This window comes from Anomaloglossus baeobatrachus, unplaced genomic scaffold (assembly GCF_048569485.1).
Source record: "Anomaloglossus baeobatrachus isolate aAnoBae1 unplaced genomic scaffold, aAnoBae1.hap1 Scaffold_205, whole genome shotgun sequence".
In the NCBI taxonomy this organism is placed as follows: domain Eukaryota; kingdom Metazoa; phylum Chordata; class Amphibia; order Anura; family Aromobatidae; genus Anomaloglossus; species Anomaloglossus baeobatrachus.
In genome coordinates this window covers 282,530-302,286 of record NW_027441975.1, presented here as the reverse complement: position 1 = coordinate 302,286, position 19,757 = coordinate 282,530, and the positions used below count along the sequence as shown (strand labels likewise).

General features: G+C 48.4%; 1 long non-coding RNA gene across 1 annotated transcript; it reads left to right on the top strand.

Annotated features, from left to right (window-relative positions):
* Positions 1-262: 262 nt before the first annotated feature.
* LOC142261058 (uncharacterized) lies at positions 263-19,487 on the top strand. Its single transcript, XR_012728845.1, has 3 exons — positions 263-372; positions 9,305-9,409; positions 19,350-19,487. It is a non-coding gene; the product is annotated as an uncharacterized LOC142261058 (long non-coding RNA).
* The last annotated feature ends 270 nt before the right edge of the window (positions 19,488-19,757 follow it).

Genomic DNA, 19,757 nt, shown 5'->3' with positions numbered 1-19,757 from the left:
CGGCGAGACAGAGGATCAGAAACAGGTAGATGATGCACGGATTCAAACGATAGTACTCAAGGGACATTAGCAATGCACTAATAGGAGCGTTGCTCAGGCGCCTACTGCCAGGGGAGGCGAACTTAAATACCCATATGGTAACAGGTGACCTCTGAGGTCACTTCCAGATAATGGAGCGCTACCACTTTAAGAAAGGGGGCGTGGCCTCGCGCACAGCCTAGAATCACTCACTGCAGATCTTTGTGTGGCCGGGAGACAGGAAGAGGCTGCAGCAGCCCCTGGAGCAGGACGCCCGACCCGGGAGTGAGCAAGACGCACAGCAGGAGCCGAACCAGGAGCAGAGCCTGCAGAACCAGCAGAGCCATGGGACCGGTAAGAGGAAGGACGTCGTTGCCGGAGACTGGGACCGGGAGTGCACGTGGGGGCCATGCTGGGGCTGGGCAGATGTGAGGGAGAGCGCCCCCCTCGGGATCTGGCGGGACCAGGTGCTACAGTATGTACTACTTCTGGTGGGAGATTGTTCTTCTCAGCATGGGACTCATCCAATCCACAACTTGGTAGACAGAATAGAGCCATGACATCTAGAATCCTTTCATGTATCAAATGTCCAGGGGGAGGTGGGCCCTTCTGCCCACCTAAGGGGCTGATCCCAGGAGAAGAGAACAATGAGTCTCATGTTAGTCAGTTAATTGGATCTCGGCTGGAGAAAGACTAGGATCTATAGCTGAGGCTAGAGCTTAGAGCCTGTGTATGGACTGTTACAGATTGGAGATCAGTGCACACATGGGATTGTGTTTTGTTGTTCACCCTGTTGGATTCAAGGAACTCATATAAGGACCATAGCCATATTTTCCCTGGCGTCGGAATACTGGGAGGCGCCACCGGATTTGTTGTTTTGTTGTGGACTCCTTGCAGAGTTTAAGGATTTATATTCATGTTTGGTGCTTTATGTTTGTGGTTCCAATAAAGCCCTTTAGATTGTTCCTTGGCCTGGCGTCCCTTACTGCTCTGTCACATACCGCATCACAAACTGGTTGGCAGCAGAGGGATCAGAGCAGAAGTAATGGAGGACAATGGCCCATCCACATTTGGAACCAGAACCTCAGAGTACAAGAACTGAACTGTGGGGAGCCTACAAACAAAGGCCCATGAATTAGGAGTCGGCTACAAAGGACTCTCCGAGGAGCAACTAACTGAGGCTTTGGAAGATGCTTGCCTGCAAGATGGCACTGAGGAAGGATTTCCACAGCAAGGGGAGGAAAGACGGGAGCTGGAGGTAAATACCCAAAAAAGTCAGTGGGTTGTGTGGTATGAGGAGGAGATGGCACTGCTTGGAGATGAGGCCACCATAGAAGATAAGAGGGAGGCTATTCGCGGAGCTAAGGAGAGAGCATTGCTGGAGGGGAGGCTCGCTGTGGAAGCAGCTAAAAGCTCCAGACAGACTGTAATCACAGCATCCACCATGAGGGAAGTCCCAAGAGTGCCCCACAAGGACTTTAAGCTATTTAATGAAGCTGCAGGTGACATTGAGGGCTTCTTCAGGACTTCGAGTGTGACGTCCCTGGACTATCAGGTCCCCGGTCGCATGGGATCATGGCAAGGGGCACAGAACTGTCGAGGAGGACAGCTGGCGGCCTTGCACCATCACCGGGCTGGGGCCAAGGCACGACGGGGTACGTGGACCCTAGGTCAGGGAGTAGCTCCAAGCAACCTGACAATTCACCCGGGGAGAACGGAACCTTCAAAATCCGTTCCCAACCGCTCCAGTATCGGGATACTAGCGCAACGAGGGGGATAGGACTTTCCACTAAAAATGGTTCAGAAAATCCCATGCGTGAACCCTGAGAGCAAGCTCCCACACTTAGCCATAGTGGGAAGAAGGATCTGGCAAGTTTCACACTACCGTGACCACCAGAGAAGTAAACTTAGTGCCAGGAGGCAGGTCACGGACCACCAAGCAACACCATCGGGGACGTAACCCAAACTAGCTCCCCTCAGTGGCAGCGGTGTCCAGAACTTTGGTTTACCCAGTTGTCGGTGTCAGCTTAATGGACTGAGTGAGTACACAAGTGACCCCTGCATCCCACGGCCTTCCCCTCTTACCGAGTCCCGGGGTATCCGCCCTATCCATGGAGGGTCCCAACACCTGGCTGCCCCTGTCGTCACCCCGGGTACTCCCCAACGGCAGCGGTGGTATCCACCTCTAGTTACCGCATACCATGGGTGGCGTCAAGAACTCTATAACTATCCCCTGTAAATATCCCCCTTCATTTGAGTGGCCGCACGACCCCCGGGTACAGAGATCCTCGAGCCACCGAGCACCCAAATCCGAGCAGCCCGACTCACGAACATCAATGCCGATTAATGGAAGTCCCGGAAAGGGAGCGAGTCAGACACCTGGTTGGGCTCTTAGAGGGTGGAGCTGCTGAAGCTTATAGAACTATAGACCCTCGGTGGAACTGCAATTATGGGACCATTAAAGAAACCATATTGGAACATTATGCTGTGACCCCAGATACATACAGGGCTCAGTTCCGTACTTTAGCCAGTGATGGGGAAAGGTCTTTCAAACTGTATGCCCACAGGCTCAAACAAGCTTGTCATCGCAGGCTGGAAAGAGAGGGGGCCTTAAGGTGGTGTCACACATAGCGACACAGCAGCGATCACGACTAGTAATCTGACCTTATCAGGATCACTGCTGCGACGTTACATGGTCGCTGGTGAGCTGTAAAACAGGCAGATCTCATCAGCGATCAGTGACCAGCCCCCAGCCAGCAGCGACGCGTGGAAGCGTAACTAAGGTAAATATCAGGTAACCAAGGAAAGCACTTCTTTTGGTTACCCAATATTTATCTTAGTTACTAGCGTCCGCCGCTCTCACGCTGACAGTGCCGGCTCCCTGTTCCCTGCACTCCTAGCCAGAGTACACATCAGGTTAATTACCCGATGTGTACTCCAGCTACGTGTGCAGGGAACAGGGAGCCGGCGCTGGCAGCGTGAGAGCATATCCATTTGGCAGGACCTCGGGCCTTCACCTGATGATACGGAGAGATGCTTTCATTCTCCACGTTATCACAAATTTGAAAATAAGACTTTCCTATCTATTATATTGATGCAGTTCATAAAACCTCAATTCAAATTTTCTATAAGGGGAAACAAAGGATTTGAATTTATCTGCCCTTTTCTGCATTCAAGCTGAGATTGGCCTCACATCTGCTAGATAATTCTCTTTAGTTACCTGTTTCCAAAGGAAGGGGTCAGCTTCATAAGGGTCTTGTTGAGTCTTTATGGATTTTATCATTTCTATATGACACATGGCTACATATTATTTTTCCAAAATCGAGCTTTTAACCTATTGAAAGCCAAGGTCATTTTTTTGACACTTTCCTCGACTTGGCGCTTGAAGCTTTCATTAAAATCAAAAATATTACACTGCCATCTATCCAAAATAACAAATAAAAAAGAAAAGGCTGCCCTAAAATCATTATGCAATGATTCAGATATAGTAACTCCATCAGCCGACAAGGGGGATGGAATAGTCATCCAAAGCAATGATGACTATATAAAAAAGCTCAGAATATTCTCTCCAACCCCATACATAAGGGATTACAACTATGGGACCTTTTTCTACATTTAAAACAAAACATACTCTCCTCATAACAAAAGTTTTGGAGAAAGGAATCTTACAGAGAAGCAACCAACATCCAACATATTGTATAACGATTTAGCACAGACATCAGCTGCATTGATTGCAATCTACGGTAAGTAGTATTATTTTCCAAAATGTCAGATTCTCATTAGAGGCTCCAATAGCACTATACATCCCGCCTTGTCTGACTTACGTATAACCAAATAGTTGTTATTTTTAGTTCACAATCGGCATTATATTGATTTTTTGTTAAATTATATACTTTTTTATTTTTATTGGAGGAGACATAACGGTGCAGAGCCAACTGGTCCCTTTCTATCATATTCTGGAACATGTGTAATGATGGTACGTGAGATTTTACTGGATAATAATGAGTGTTTGAGACTTTGTTTTACATCATGATCCCCCAAGAATTCTTCCAAATCACGATCCTCCTCCATTTAGTTTAGCATTACAATGGCCTTCTGTTCAGAGAAGCAGAATCCTTCAAATTCATTAAAGGTTGTAAATATATTAGTAGAGTAATTCTGACCTGAAAGATTTCTATCCTTATCAAAAAAAAAATGCCAGGAACAAAATTTTATCCCCTGGTCAGGACTTTGATCTGCTCAACCAATAAGACTGACCAAAATATTATGCCACGCCAGAGCGTACAGAAACTCAGCATGCAGCGTAACACAAGGGTAACAATGGAAATGGTAGAAAGGAAGGCCCTAACATAGGGAGAGTGGAGAGGGGACACCTCCTTCAACTCACTTGAGTCTGTACCCTATGGTCCCTAACGTCTTTATACGGATCCTTCCCTCTCATCGTCATAACATACCTCGGCACTCATTCGTCTTGGCTAGTGAGCAGGCTGGGGAGAGCAGTAGTCTCACTACTTCAATAATACAACACAAGGTAAAGGAGACAGAAGGAAAATAGACACAAAAAGGAAAAACACTTCAAGTTTTCCAATGCAGCTAAACATCACAGCTGCAATAGTCACAACTCCTCAGCTTCTTCCAGAGACAGGCTCCTTCCAAAGAGGTCAGCATAAAATGTTTGCTCAGTGTTGGACAGAAATAAAATCCATTTTAGTATAGGTTATTACTTATGTTGTGCTCTGATCTGGAGGAACAGGAATTGTGAGCAGTTTGGGAATTTCACAGAATGGATTGATAAAGGTATAACTAGATTGTCCCCATTATTTAGAGGAATGTGATATGTACATTGTGTAATGTTCAGCAGAGATTTGGGTAACAGAAGAATGACTTTCACTATCTGTAATTATTATTTTACTTGATAAAGGATCAAAATAAATGGTAATCACTGATAAAGGGGAGAATAGATCAATAGAGAATTAATCAATAGATGTAAGGGGAAGGGAAATTCAGAGTTGTCACAATTTTATGGATCATTGTTGGAGATTTGGCTGACAACATCCACTTGTTACACGCCTGTCCCGTGTCTGGGATCTGCCCCTTCCCCCGCTCTGCTAAACTTTCCTGTGCTCCATGTTGGGCTTTGTAAGTAGCCGGACACGCTCCATGTGCTGAGCTTAACTGGCCTATATAAGGCTACCAAGATACTCACCTGTGTCCTGGTATTAAGACTATTAGTCTATGCACAGCGACCTGTCTGCAGTCTCCAGAGCATCTCCAGACTATCTGTGGCCTCCAGCACCTCAGCTACCAATCTGCCTGTGGCTTCCAGTATGTCTGCCCCTGTCTGAGGTCTCCAGGACGTCTGCGGCTTCCAATACCTCAGTTATCTGCTCCACACACACATGGAGCTGATCATGTGACCCTGACTCCTCCCCTCCATGTGACATCATCACAGGTCCTGTAAGCACAAAGCAGCCATATATCTAGTGTGCGGCTCTGCAGGTGGAGGTAGGTGCAGGGTCTCTATTAGGGTATGTGCGCACGTTGCGTCTTGTCCCTGCAGAAATTTCTGCAGTGATTTGACAGTACATGTGCGCGTCAAATCGCTGCAGAAACATACCTCCCAACCGTCCCGGATACAGCGGGACTATCACGCTTTGCATTGTTTGTCCCGTTGCCACGGGAGGGACGGCCGTATCCCGGGCTCCGCCCACCCACCACTCTCTCCCCGCCTCACTGCTTTTCCCTCCTACCATCCTAACATGTGACGTGGCATAACAGAGAGGCGCGCGCTGCCCGAAACTAGTCTCTGTCTGCTCTGTGCTGCTGCTGAGGTATGTAAACGGAATCTCCCCAGCACTGATTCCCCTCCCTCCCCCCCCCCCCCCCGGCCGGAGCCTCTCTGTGCGGTCGCCCGGCCGCCCCTCTCTGCGGGCAGACGGCCGCCTCTCTGTGCGTGCGGCCGGCCGCCTCTCTGTTCGGGCGGCCCGCGCCTCTCTGTGCGGGCGCCCCCCGCCGCCTGTCTGTGCGGGCGCCCCCCGCCGCCTGTCTGTGCGGGCGGCCCACCGCCTGTCTGTGAAGGCGGGCGGCCGGCCGCCTGTCTGTGAAGGCAACCGGCTGCCTCACTGTGCGGGCGACCGGCCGCCTCACTGTGGCTGTCTGCGTCTCCGTGCTGGAGGCCCGCTGGCTGCCTGCGTCTCCGTGCTGGAGGCCCGCCGGCTGCCTGCGTCTCCGTGCTGGAAGCCCGCCGGCTGCCTGCGTCTCCGTGCTTGGGGCCTGCCGGCTACCTGCCGGCTGCCTGCCTCTCCGTGCTGGAGGCCCGCCGGCTGCCTGCGTGTCCATGCTGGAGGCCCGCCGGCTGCCTGCGTGTCCATGCTGGAGGCCCGCCGGCTGCCTGCGTGTCCATGCTGGAGGCCCGCCGGCTACCTGCGTGTCCATGCTGGAGGCCCGCCGGCTGCCTGCGTGTCCATGCTGGAGACCCGCCGGCTGCCTGCGTGTCCATGCTGGAGGCCCGCCAGCTGCCTGCGTGTCCATGCTGAATGGGTGTGGATGGGGAGTGGATATGGGCGTGACTGTGAAATGGGTGTGGTTAGGGGGCGTGGCCTAAAAATTTGCAAACTTTGTCCCTCTTTTCCTTCTTTAAAAGTTGGGAGGTATGGCAGAAACACTGCATAATGAATGCAGTGAAAAAGCCAATTTCATGCGCTCTGGATGCAGCCCCCACCATAGACAGAGCGGGTAAACAAAGAGAACAAGCGAGTTTTTAAAGCCACATATGTTTACAGTGAAAAACACTACAGCAATGTTCTGACAATGGCTGCGACATAAACCAGCAATGCAAGGTATGAAATTCGCTGGTAATCACCAGCGAATTTCATGCCTTTTAAGGCTCATATGTTGTAGCTAATCAGGACCCTGTTTAGCAAATATGGGCTTGACTCCTGGCTTGTAGGAGTGACTTTATATGAGGAAGTTTTTGGACCCCCTTATGTAGATTAATCTTGCCATACCTTGCATTGCTGGTTTATGTCGCAGCCATTGTCAGAACATTGCTGTAGTGTTTTTCACTGTAAACATACCGTATTTTTCGCTTTATAAGACGCACTTTTGTTCCCCCAAATTTTGGGGGAAAGTAGGGGGTGCGTCTTATAATCCGAATATACGGGGGGGGGGGGGTGTATATATATATACACACACTACAGAGTCCAGGGGAGGTGCGGGCAGCTCTGGAGCTCTGCTGGGGGACTTGTGAAAGCTGGGAGCAGCAGCGTTTTGATCTCCTGCACCCGCTCATATAATATGCACAGCCGCTGTCCACCACCATGGTGCTGAAAGTGCACCGCGGCGATGGGCTTGTGCAGCAGTGTATATTATATCTGCCTGCGCCCTTCTTTGTTTGCACATGCCCCCTCCCCCGTGTTAGCTATGGCCCCCATGCTGCTGCAAACAGTAAAATAATAAACTTTTTACTCACCTCCTCCAGCGTGTCTGCCCGGCCTCCCTCCTGCTGCTGTGATAAGGCACAAGAGATTTCACTCTGCCGTGCCGATCACATGACCGGCCGAGAACCAGGAAATGCAGGAGGCTGGAGCTCTACCCCGAGGAGGGGGACACAGACAGGACAATGCTGGAGAAGGTAAGGAAAGTTTATTTTCCTAAAAGCAGCAGCATGGGGCGATATATAACACAGGGAGCTGTGTGCCAGCAATAGTGGGCCGTGTGCCGCCACATGGGGCCGTGTGCCGCCACATGGGGCCCTGTGCCAGCAATAGTGGGCCGTGTGCCGCCACATGGGGCCGTGTGCCGCCACATGGGGCCCTGTGCCAGCAATAGTGGGCTGTGTGCAGCCACATGGGGCCGTGTGCAGCCACATGGGGCCGTGTGCCGCCACATGGGGCCCTGTGCCAGCAATAGTGGGCTGTGTGCAGCCACATGGGGCCCTGTGCCAGCAATAGTGGGTTGTGTGCAGCCACATGGGGCCGTGTGCCAGCAATAGTGGGCCATGTGCAGCCACATGGCCCCATGTGGCGGCACACGGCCCACTATTGCTGGCACACAGCTCCCTGTGTTATATATCGCCCCATGCTGCTGCTTTTAGCCGTGTGCCGCCACATGGGGCCGTGTGCCGCCACATGGGGCCGTGTGCAGCCACATGGGGCCGTGTGCCGCCATATGGGGCCGTGTGCCGCCATATGGGGCCGTGTGCCGCCACAATGGGCCGTGTGCCGCCACATGGGGCCGTGTGCAGCCACATGGGGCCGTGTGCCGCCATATGGGGCCGTGTGCCGCCATATGGGGCCGTGTGCCGCCATATGGGGCCGTGTGCCGCCACAATGGGCTGTGTGCCAGCCATAGAGGATGTGTGCCAGGCATAGGGGACATGTGGCATCGCTGGGCCATATCCAGATTCAGAGGGCTAATTTTAGGATGGGGGGGGGCTATGAGGGACATATACCCTATATGATTTGTCAGACGGACACTGGCATTATAAGACGGACCCCATTTATTAAAAAATTCTCTATTCCTTCACCAAATTTGGGGGTGCGTCCTATAATCAGGTGCGTCTTATAAAGCGAAAAATACGGTATGTGGCTTTTATGCTATTTAAGCCTTACACATGGTAAACACATTATCCTTTTGCCACATATAGGACAGTGTCATTGCTTCATATAGATCATCTAAATGTACATATGCAATTGACTGTTCTAAATGACTGTGATCTATTTTTGACATAGATACACTTCCTGGTGTGGTCCAGGTTTTATATATTTTTATCAATGATTACAAGTTGTGTCACCATCATCCTGAATAAATATGTACACTTTGCACTTTAAAAACTCGCTTGTTCTCTTTGTTTATGCGTAATCATGAGTTTGTGCTACCCGTGTGGCCCTCAGACACTTAGGACCCTCGGGATTTCTTTGAGCATGGTTTTCTGGGTTTTTGTCCATAGACAGAGCGGGACCTGCATCCAAAGCACACAGAATAAGTGACATGTTGCTTTTTAGAACACAGCAATTTGGCAGCATGCAAATCTCTGCATTCTAAAACGCAATGTGCGCATGGATTATGCACAATCTTCATAGATTGTGCTGGGGACGCAGGACGCATGCAGTTACGCTGCAGTGCAATACGCAGCGTAACTGCATGCAAATACGCAACGTGGACACAGAGCCTTATTTTTTCTCTTTTATTTTCCTGTTCCTGTCGTTGTCTTTATTGTTTCTTTGCTTTTATGACGAGGCTGAAGTCGGTTTCTTATTCGGGTTTTTCCTGTTTTTTTTTTCAGGTTTTTATCAACAAAAATCCCAACAATAAAATCCAGTGCAGTGCGGAGCCCGGATGTGAATAACTTACAGGGAAGGGAATAAGTATTGGATCCCTCGCTGATTGTGTAAGTTTCCCACTATCAAAGACATGAACAGTCGATAATTTTAAGGGTCACTTAATTTTATCAGTGAGAGAGAGAAAATCCAAAATAAAATCCAGAAAATCACATTGTATAAATTATATACATTTATTTGCATTTTGCAGAGAGAAATAATTATTTGATCCCTCTGAGAAACAAGGCTTAATACTTGGTGGCCATCCCCTTGTTGGCAGCGCAGCAGTCAGTCACTTTTTCTAGTTGATGATGAGGTTTAATGTCAGGAGGAATTTTGCTCCACTCCTCTTTGCAGGTCATCTCTAAATCATTAAGATTTTGAGGCTGTCACTTGGCATCTCAGAGCTTCAGCTCCTCCATAAGTTTTCTATGGGATTAAGGTCTAGAGACTGGCTGGGCCACTCCATGACCTTAATGTGCTTCTTTTTATGCTTGGATTTTCCATTTAAAAACAAAATCACCTAATGGTTTGAATCTGAGGCACGATGTTATATTTCATTATTAGAATTTGTTTATGGTTTGGGGTTTTTTTGGTTATAGATTTGTATGTATTTTTATATACATATTTGTATATACATACAATTTTTTACTTATATGTTGATTGTATGTTTTCCTTTTTCTTTTTTTCCCTTTTGTTTGTATTGATAATGTGTATTGTGTGTTTTTACTGATTAAGTCAACTCCATGCCTGATTGGCTGGAGTGGACTTATATGCCTTATGGGTAAATTTTCCCATTGGGGTTGACAAAGAACACAGACCATTTCGTCTTGCTGTTTGTCATATCTTGGAACCTGTCACCTAAAATATGCGTTCTGACCTATCAGCAGACGCATGTGTGCCATAATTACACCTCCCTACCCATCCCTGTGTTATAAAATTGTATAATATGAAAGTAATAAAAAACGTTTTATTACCTTTATATTTCCTATGTAAATAGCAGGGAATATGGTCACAGGGGCGGCGCCTAGCCCTGCATACTTTCCGTGGTATCACGCCCCTGTGGGCGTGATACCATGGAGTCACATGAGTGAAGTCACCGTCGCTCATTCTATCCTGGGCACGTTTACACTTACTATTGCGGCAGGCTTCTCTTCCGGGTTCTCCTTGTCAGTTTCAGACGCGCACTGCACATGCGCAGTGCGTGTCTTTAGCCGGCGCGTGAACACTCGGAAACGAAGCCTGCCACAATGCACACAGGATAGAATGAGCGACGGTGACGTCGCTCATGTGACTCCATGATATCACGCCCACAGAGGCGCGATACCATGGAAAGTATGCAGGGCAAGGCGCCGCCCCTGTGACCATATTCCCTGCTATTTACATAGGAAATATAAAGATAATAAAACATTTTTTTATTACTTTCATATTATACAATTTTATAACAGAGGGATGGGTAGGGAGGTGTAATTAGGGCACACATGCGTCTTCTGATAGGTCAGAACGCATATTTTAGGTGACAGGTTCCCTTTAATTTTCACTATTTTGCTGCCTTTATACAAGAAATGGGTGGTAAATTGTGCGCGTCACCAAATGTACAGATCCGTACACCATACATGGAGGTTTGTGTCTCTTGTATAAGAGGGACCTTACTACGGTCACACTTGTCTCCGGGATCTGATTTCCATAGAAGCGCTCTCACTGTGCCACATCACTACACTGTGTGCAGAATTATTAGGCAAGTTGTATTTTAGAGGATTTTTTTATTATTGATCAACAACTATGTTCTCAATCAACCCAAAAGACTCATAAATATCAAAGCTTAATATTTTTGGAAGTTGGAGTGTTTTTTTTTTAGATTTGGCTATCTTAGGAGGATATCTGTTTTGCAGGTAACTATTACTGTGCAGAATTATTAAACAACTTAATAAAAAACAAATAGATTACCATCTCACTTGCTTATTTTCACCAGGTAAACCAATATAACTGCACAAAATTTAGAAATAAACATTTCTGACATGCAAAAACAAAACAAAAAAAAATTAGTGACCAATATAGCCCCCTTTCTTTCTGATGACATTCAACAGCCGACCATCCATAGATTCTGTCATTGCTTGATCTGTTTACGATCAACAATGCGTTCAGCAGCCACCACAGCCTCCAGACACTGTTCCGAGAGGTGTACTTTTTTCCCTCCCTGTAGATCTTATATTTTATGTGGGACCACAGGTTCTCTATGGGGTTCAGATCAGATGTACAAGGGGGCCATGTCATTATTTTTTCATCTTTTAGACCTTTACTGGCCAGCCATGCTGTGGAGTAGTTGGATGCATATGATGGAGCATTGTCCTGCATAAAAATCATGTTTTTCTTGAACAAATACCTACTTCTTCCTGTACCACTGCTTGAAGAAGTTTTCTTCCAGAAACTGGCAGTAGGTCTGGGAGTTGAACTTCACTGCATCCTCAACCCAAAAAAATCCCACAAGTTCATCATTGATGATACCAGCCCATACCAGTACCCCACCTCCACCTTGCTGGCATCTAAGTCGGAGTGGAGCTCTCTGCCCTTTACTGATCCAGCCTCTGGCCCATCCATCTGGCCAATCAAGAGTCACTCTCATTTTATCAGTCCATAAAACCTTTCAAAAATCAGTCTTAAGATATTTCTTGGCCCAGTCTTGACGTTTTATCTTATGTTTCCTGTTCAGAGGTGGTGGTTTTTCAGCCTTCCTTACCTTGGCCATGTCCCTGAGTATGGCACACCTTGTGCTTTTTGATACTCCAGTAACGTTGCAGCTCTGCAATATGGCCAAACTGGTGGCAAATGGCATTTTGGCAGCTTCATGCTTGATTTTCCTCAATTCATGGGCAGTTATTTTGCGCTTTTTTTGCCCAACACGCTTCTTGCAACCCTGTTGGCTATTTGCCATGAAATGCTTGATTGTTCGGTGATCACGCTTCAAAATTTTGGCAATTTCAAGACTGCTGCATCGCTCTGCAAGACATCTCACAATTTTGGACTTTTCAGAGCCTGTCAAATCTCTCTTCTGACCCATTTTGCCAAAGGAAAGGTAGTTGCCTAATAATTAAGCACACCTTATATACAGTGCTGGCCAAAAGTATTGGCACCCCTGCAAATTCTATCAGATAATACTCCGTTTATTCTTGAAAATGATTTCAATCACAAATTCTTTGGTATATTATCTTCATTTAATTTGTCTTCAATGAAAAAATTGTCATAAAGCCAAATTGGATATATTTCCACACCAAACATAAAAAAGAGGGTGGACAAAAGTATTGGCACTGTTTGAAAAATCATGTGATGCTTCTCTTATTTGTGTAATAACAGCACCTGTAACTTACCTGTGGCACCTAACAGGTGTTGGAAAAAACTAAATCACACTTGCAGCCAGTTGACATGGATTAAAGTTGACTCAACCTCTGTCCTGTGTCCTTGTGTGCACCACATTGAGCATGGAGAAAAGAAAGAAGACCAAAGAACTGTCTGAAGATTTGAGAATCCAAATTGTGAGGAAGCATGAGCAATCTCAAGGCTACAAGTCCATCTTCAAAGACCTGAAAGTTCCTGTGTCTACGGTATGCAGTGTCATCAAGAAGTTTAAAGCCCATGGCACTGTGGCTAACCTCCCTAGATGTGGAAGGAAAAGAAAAATTGATGAGAGATTTCAACGCAAGATTGTGCGGATGGTGGATAAAGAACCTCGACTAACATCCAAACAAGTTCAAGCTGCCCTGCAGTCCGAGAGTACAACAGTGTCAACCCGTACTATCCGTCGGCGTCTGAATGAAAAGGGACTGTTTGGTAGGATACCCAGGAAAACCTCACTTCTTACCCCGAGACATAAAAAATCCAGGCTGGAGTTTGCCAAAACTTACCTGAAAAAGCCTAAAACGTTTTGGAAGAATGTTCTCTGGTCAAATGAGACAAAAGTAGAGCTTTTTGGGAAAAGTCATGAACATAGAGTTTACAGGAAAAAAAAGAGGGATTCAAAGAAAAGAACACGGTCCCTACAGTCAAACATGGCAGAGGTTCCCTGATGTTTTGGGGTTGCTTTGCTGTCTGTGGCACTGGACTGCTTGACCGTGTGCATGGTATTATGAAGTCTGAAGACTACCATCAAATTTTGCAGCATTATGTAGGGCCCAGTGTGAGAAAGCTGGGTCTTCCTCAGAGGTCATGGGTCTTCCAGCAGGGCAATGACCCAAAACACACTTCAAAAAGCACTAGAAAATGGTTTGAGAGAAAGCACTGGAGACTACTACAGTGGCCAGCAATGAGTCCAGACCTGAATCCCATAGAAAACCTGTGGAGAGATCTCAAAATGGCAGTTTGGAGAAGGCACCCTTCAAATCTCAGGGACCTGGAGCAGTTTGCCAAAGAAGAATGGTCTAAAATTTCAGCAGAGCATTGTAAGAAACTCATTGATGGTTACCGGAAGCGGTTATTCACAGTTATTTTAGCTAAACTTTGTGCAACCAAGTATTAGGCTAAGGGTGCCAATACCTTTGTCTTGCCCATTTTTGGAGTGTTGTGTAAAATGATCAATGATTTGATTTTTGTTTCATTCTCTTTTGTGTTTTTTCATTGCAAGCAAAATAAATGAAGATAATAATACCAAAGAATTTGTGATTACAATCATTTTCAAGAAGAAACTGAGTATTATCTTACAGAATTGCAGGGGGTGCCAATACTTTTGGCCAGCACTGTAGGGTGTTGATGTCATTACACCGCACTCCTCCTCATTACAGAGATGCACATCACCTGATTTACTTAATTGGTATTTGGCTCTCAAGCCTATACAGCTTGGAGTAGGACGACATGTATAAAAAGTATCATGTGATCAAAATACTCATTTGCCTAATAATTCTGCACACGGTGTAGAGTCTTGCCATGGGGAAATAGATTTGCAGGACCCCGATGCAGAGGCCAAGTCAGTAATCCACGGGGGCTGAACAGGAGCCATGTGAACATTTTCTTTTATTCTTAAACTAAACAACTGAAGGAAATCGCACAGGCCCCATATGAATTAATGACTCGCCCACCCCAGGGCTATGGGACACCCGGTGCCGGGCCGGACTAGTCCGGGGGTAGTCAGTGGTGGCGGGGCCCGGCTCCGTGGCCCTGGTGGGTGTCAGTTAAATATGGCTGATGAATTAAAGTTGAATAAAGTTTGTGTTCGTGACGCCACCTGTGGTATGCGGCTATTAAGCCGCCGCTGCTGTGTAAGGCCTCCGGGGTGATGAAGTGGCAGCAATGATGATACTGCTCCCCACAGTTGGAGCAATGCCCCGGGGCACTGTTGGTGCTCGTGAGAGTCTATGGTGTAGTGGAAGTCAAAGCAGCTAAAATAACAGAGACCACTCCAAGGGTGCAGTTCAAGTTCTTTACTCACAATTCTTGTCAAAGCCGGCAGGAACCCTTGGACTGCTGGGACCACTGTCAGGGACCTCCGCCGTTTCTGGGTGATTCTTGGAGCAAAACCCGGTGCCCTTCTCTTAAGTGTCTCTGTCTTCCACTGTCTTCCTAAGCCTTGCCTTTTTGTAGGGTAAACCTGGCTTGGCCTCCACAACAGCCTCCAGGCTGGGGGGTCACCTGTCGGCTGATTACCCCTTTTCTAGAGGTGCTGCTCTGGGCTGTGGCTCGGGGAGTTTACAACATTCCCTGGGCCTCGGTTTTTACTGTTTGGAGATGATTTTGCACTCCTCCGGTTTCAAGGGACCGTCCCCTGTTGCAGCTTGATCCCTCCACCGATGTTCCTGTGGAACAGGCCACCGCAGCTCTACAGCTACCCGTGGCCCTGGGACCCCTTCTGTTCCCTGCTTGGTGGCACCTGGACCCTCTGAGTCCCAGGATCTTCACCAGGAAGCGTCTCTTTCTTCTTTCAGCTCCTGACTGACTTGGAGCTCTCTTTCCTTTCACTTCTCCTTCTTGCCTGCCTCCTGCAGGCCTCCTTCTCCTTCCCCTCCCTCTCTCTATCTTCTACTAACTAAACTTGACCTTCCTTTCTTTGTCTGCACTCTTGTGGCTCCTCCCACCTCCTCAGTTGCTCTGATCTACCCTACAGGAGCAGGGATGGGTCTTACGGCCCCTCCCAGCATGCAGCATGAGAGGGTAACTGCCACTATCCCTGGTCCCAGTGTGTTCCTAGCAATAGGTGTAGTGTAGATTTACCAGGGGACCGGTGTTCACTCCCTTCCTCACCTAGAATGGGCATCACACCACTGGATGGGGTGCAATGACCTGTGGCGACGGAAGCCTCAGGGGCGCCACACTCCCCCACAGCGAATCCCAGCACGTCCTCGGGCTGAAAAGACAACAAAAACATGTGGAAGAACTGCAAAAACATTTTTGTTATGCATAACAATAAAACAATTAAACATTACATCCCTTTATGGGAGGCACATAAATAACACATTCACCGGGGACCACATTCCAGTCCAGTGGCCCGGCAACACATAAACAGGGGGGGTCATCTTCAAAAAGAACAGGGGACAAGGATTCAGGAATAGGGTGTCATCTTCGAAAAGAACAATGGGCAGACATTCAGGGGCTATGTACTGTCCTGACTCCATTAACTCCTTGTCGTCCTCCACCAGGGGCTCCGACCCTTGATGGCGCCCACTGGGACTCCGACCCAGCGGCGGTCAACAAGTCAGACAAGGTCCTCCTCCTTCCACCTCTTGTGCTGGGTGGCGTCTCCTGGAGAACTTAGGGACATTCAACAAAGGCAGGAGGCATTATTTCTGGAGCAGGTCCTTTAAAACTTTCAACTCGAACGTTTAACTTCAGGGGTTAACTTACGGATGCGGTTACCATTGCATGGGACCATACTGTGCCAATGTCGTACGGGACACCGGACTTCTTCACCAGGCACAATACATCCCCGGGCTCTGAACCTCCAGCGGGAACGGTAGCGGGGGCAGCGTACACGGTACCTCTTGATCCCGGAGTGGTGCTTCACAGGGCTCACTCGTCACGGTGCTGTCGGGTCCTGGCTCCCAGCTGAGGAGGGATGCCGTGGGGGTCTGTGTGGCTTTACCTTCACGCGACACGGCTGCTGCGGCGGCCCTCTGTTCCTGGGCCCACACCGCAGCGACCATCCTCCGGACTTCTGCCTTCCAGTCGAGCACCTGCTGCAGTGTCTGTGCTCTCACCCGGACGCAGAATCGACCCAGCTCCCGCTCCAACCAGGCAGCGGTTCCCGCAGGGAGCTCACTCGGGCCGCGATCCTCCACATCAAGGGCCACTCTGCGTCTTCCACTTCGGAGTCCCGCCATGCTGCCAACAGGGCTGAACGCAGACATCTTCCGTCCGCTCCCCCTTGGTGTTTCCGGGATTCTCTTTCTCTGGCCGGTAAGTCGACTTCTCCTTTCTTTAGGCAGCAAGCCGAACAGCCAAACAGTCAATTCTCTTTTCAGGGCGCCATTTTTCAATCCCTGCTCTGCATCGCAGGCTTAGCTTCGCGCTCTGCCTTGCAAGACAAGGGGGCGGGGCTTACTTTTGCGCTCTTTCTACAGGCACGCCCCTCTTCTTCCCGCGCTCAGCCAGGCTAATGGCGGCAGTTTTTTCGGTAAAACAGTTCTTTCACAGTCTTTTCAGGCGCACAGTACCCGGTGGGTCCGGGCACGAAATCCTGTTCGTGACGCCAAAGTTGACTCGCCCACCCCAGGGCTATGGGACACCCGGTGCCGGGCCGGACTAGTCCGGGGGTAGTCAGTGGTGGCGGGGCCCGGCTCTGTGGCCCTGGTGGGTGTCAGTTAAATATGGCTGATGAATTAAAGTTGAATAAAGTTTGTGTTCGTGACGCCACCTGTGGTATGCGGCTATTAAGCCGCCGCTGCTGTGTAAGGCCTCCGGGGTGATGAAGTGGCAGCAATGATGATACTGCTCCCCACAGGTGGAGCAATGCCCCGGGGCACTGTTGGTGCTCGTGAGAGTCTATGGTGTAGTGGAAGTCAAAGCAGCTAAAATAACAGAGACCACTCTAAGGGTGCAGTTCAAGTTCTTTACTCACAATTCTTGTCAAAGCCGGCAGGAACCCTTGGACTGCTGGGACCACTGTCAGGGACCTCCGCCGTTTCTGGGTGATTCTTGGAGCAAAACCCGGTGCCCTTCTCTTAAGTGTCTCTGTCTTCCGCTGTCTTCCTAAGCCTTGCCTTTTTGTAGGGTAAACCTGGCTTGGCCGCCACAACAGCCTCCAGGCTGGGGGGGTCACCTGTCGGCTGATTACCCCTTTTCTAGAGGTGCTGCTGTGGGCTGTGGCCCGGGGAGTTTACAACATTCCCTGGGCCTCGGTTTTTACTGTTTGGAGATGATTTTGCACTCCTCCGGTTTCTAGGGACCGTCCCCTGTTGCAGCTTGATCCCTCCACCGATGTTCCTGTGGAACAGGCCACCGCAGCTCTACAGCTACCCGTGGCCCTGGGACCCCTTCTGTTCCCTGCTTGGTGGCACCTGGACCCTCTGAGTCCCAGGATCTTCACCAGGAAGCGTCTCTTTCTTCTTTCAGCTCCTGACTGACTTGGAGCTCTCTTTCCTTTCACTTCTCCTCCTTGCCTGCCTCCTGCAGGCCTCCTTCTCCTTCCCCTCCCTCTCTCTATCTTCTACTAACTAAACTTGACCTTCCTTTCTTTGTCTGCACTCTTGTGGCTCCTCCCACCTCCCCAGTTGCTCTGATCTACCCTATAGGAGCAGGGATGGGTCTTACGGCCCCTCCCAGCATGCAGCATGGGAGGGTAACTGCCACTATCCCTGGTCCCAGTGTGTTCCTAGCAATGGGTGTAGTGTAGATTTACCAGGGGACCGGTGTTCACTCCCTTCCTCACCCAGAATGGGCATCACACCGCTGGATGGGGTGCAATGACCTGTGGCGACGGAAGCCTCAGGGGCGCCACATTAACGCTCGGCCCCTCTGCTTCTGTTAGGAACAAGAATACATTGAATCCTAATTCCATTCCCTGTTCTTAACTGTAAAACTGGGAAATGTTTAATTTTTGCTCTTTCGTATTCTTCTTCTCTTATTCCCGGAGCAAGTGTTCTTTTATCTTTCAATCCACATTGCTGTATGAAAAATTTTTTTTTGAAGATGACTCATAATTTTTCATTTTACTATAAATTGTACTGGAAATGAAGTAAAATTTCAAAGTGCGGTGAAATGGTGAAAAAAAACCCAACAATTCCACCATTTTTTTTTAGTGTTGTTTTTACTATGTTCATTGTGTGCTGACAGTGACCGGTTAGCGTTATTCTCCAGGTCAGTGTGATTATGGCAATATCAGACATTTATTATCTAAGTGGTGACTAGAGATGAGCGGACCCGTGGACGCTTGGCTTCTGCTGGTCCAGCTGAACATTTGTAAAGATTGGTTCTGGACTTGGACTTGACCTGAACTTTATTTGGAGTCATTAATTGGGCAGTTCATGTCTCCAACAACATGCAGCCATAAACACATCACTTCCGGAGTAGAGTGCTTTTTTTCCATCTTTTTTGTCTTTGTGCACACTACATTTGATCTCGCTGTTGTTACCCTCCACTGTGAGCCGATCAAACGCTGCAAGCGGCTCACACCAGGCTGAGTACCGAGCGTACCCGAGCACAGCGATACTCGTGAGAGTGGTTTACATGCGTAAAACGCCCGAACTCTGAATGGGACTTTTGTTTTCTGGGGTTTTGAGTTTGTACCGAAAACTGAACTTCAGGTTCGCTCATCTCTAGTGGTGAATGAAAATCAGACTTTTGTAAACTTGTAACTTGTTTTTTGCTTGATGAGCTGACATTTTCATTGATCCCATTCTAGGTGCAATATGGGTAACTGATCACTTTTCATTGTATTTATATTGCTACAAAATAATGTGCTATTTTTATCGGTCAGTTTTACTACTTACATAGCACATTTCATGATGACATTTTTTTTCCTTCCCAAGTGATATCTCACCTCCCTTATTATCTGCAGTATTTTACATATCGGCTCATCTCCTTCCCATTCAGGTCAATACAATATCGGATCCTCTCAGTGGAGATCTTCTATAGAGGAGAATTCTCCTGATTGCCCCGTGAAGGATGGATATGGACAGGGACAAGATGGCGGAGAGGATATTACACCTCACCCTAGAGATCCTCTTCCGGCTTACTGGAGAGGTGAGAGATTCTGATGACGTCACATTACATCATTCTTATCTATGGGAATAACAGATGGACAGAACTGGAGAGGTGAGGACTCTGGAAATGTCTGGAGTGAGATTTATTACTGTGTCTCTCCATAACCAGGATTACACAGTAGTGAAGAAGACCTCTAGTGAGCGCTGTCAGGCCCCTGTGTCTGAGGGATGGGGAAGACCCCTGAGCCCAATCACGGGACCTCCACCTCACCCCCCGATACATGAGGACATCAATGAC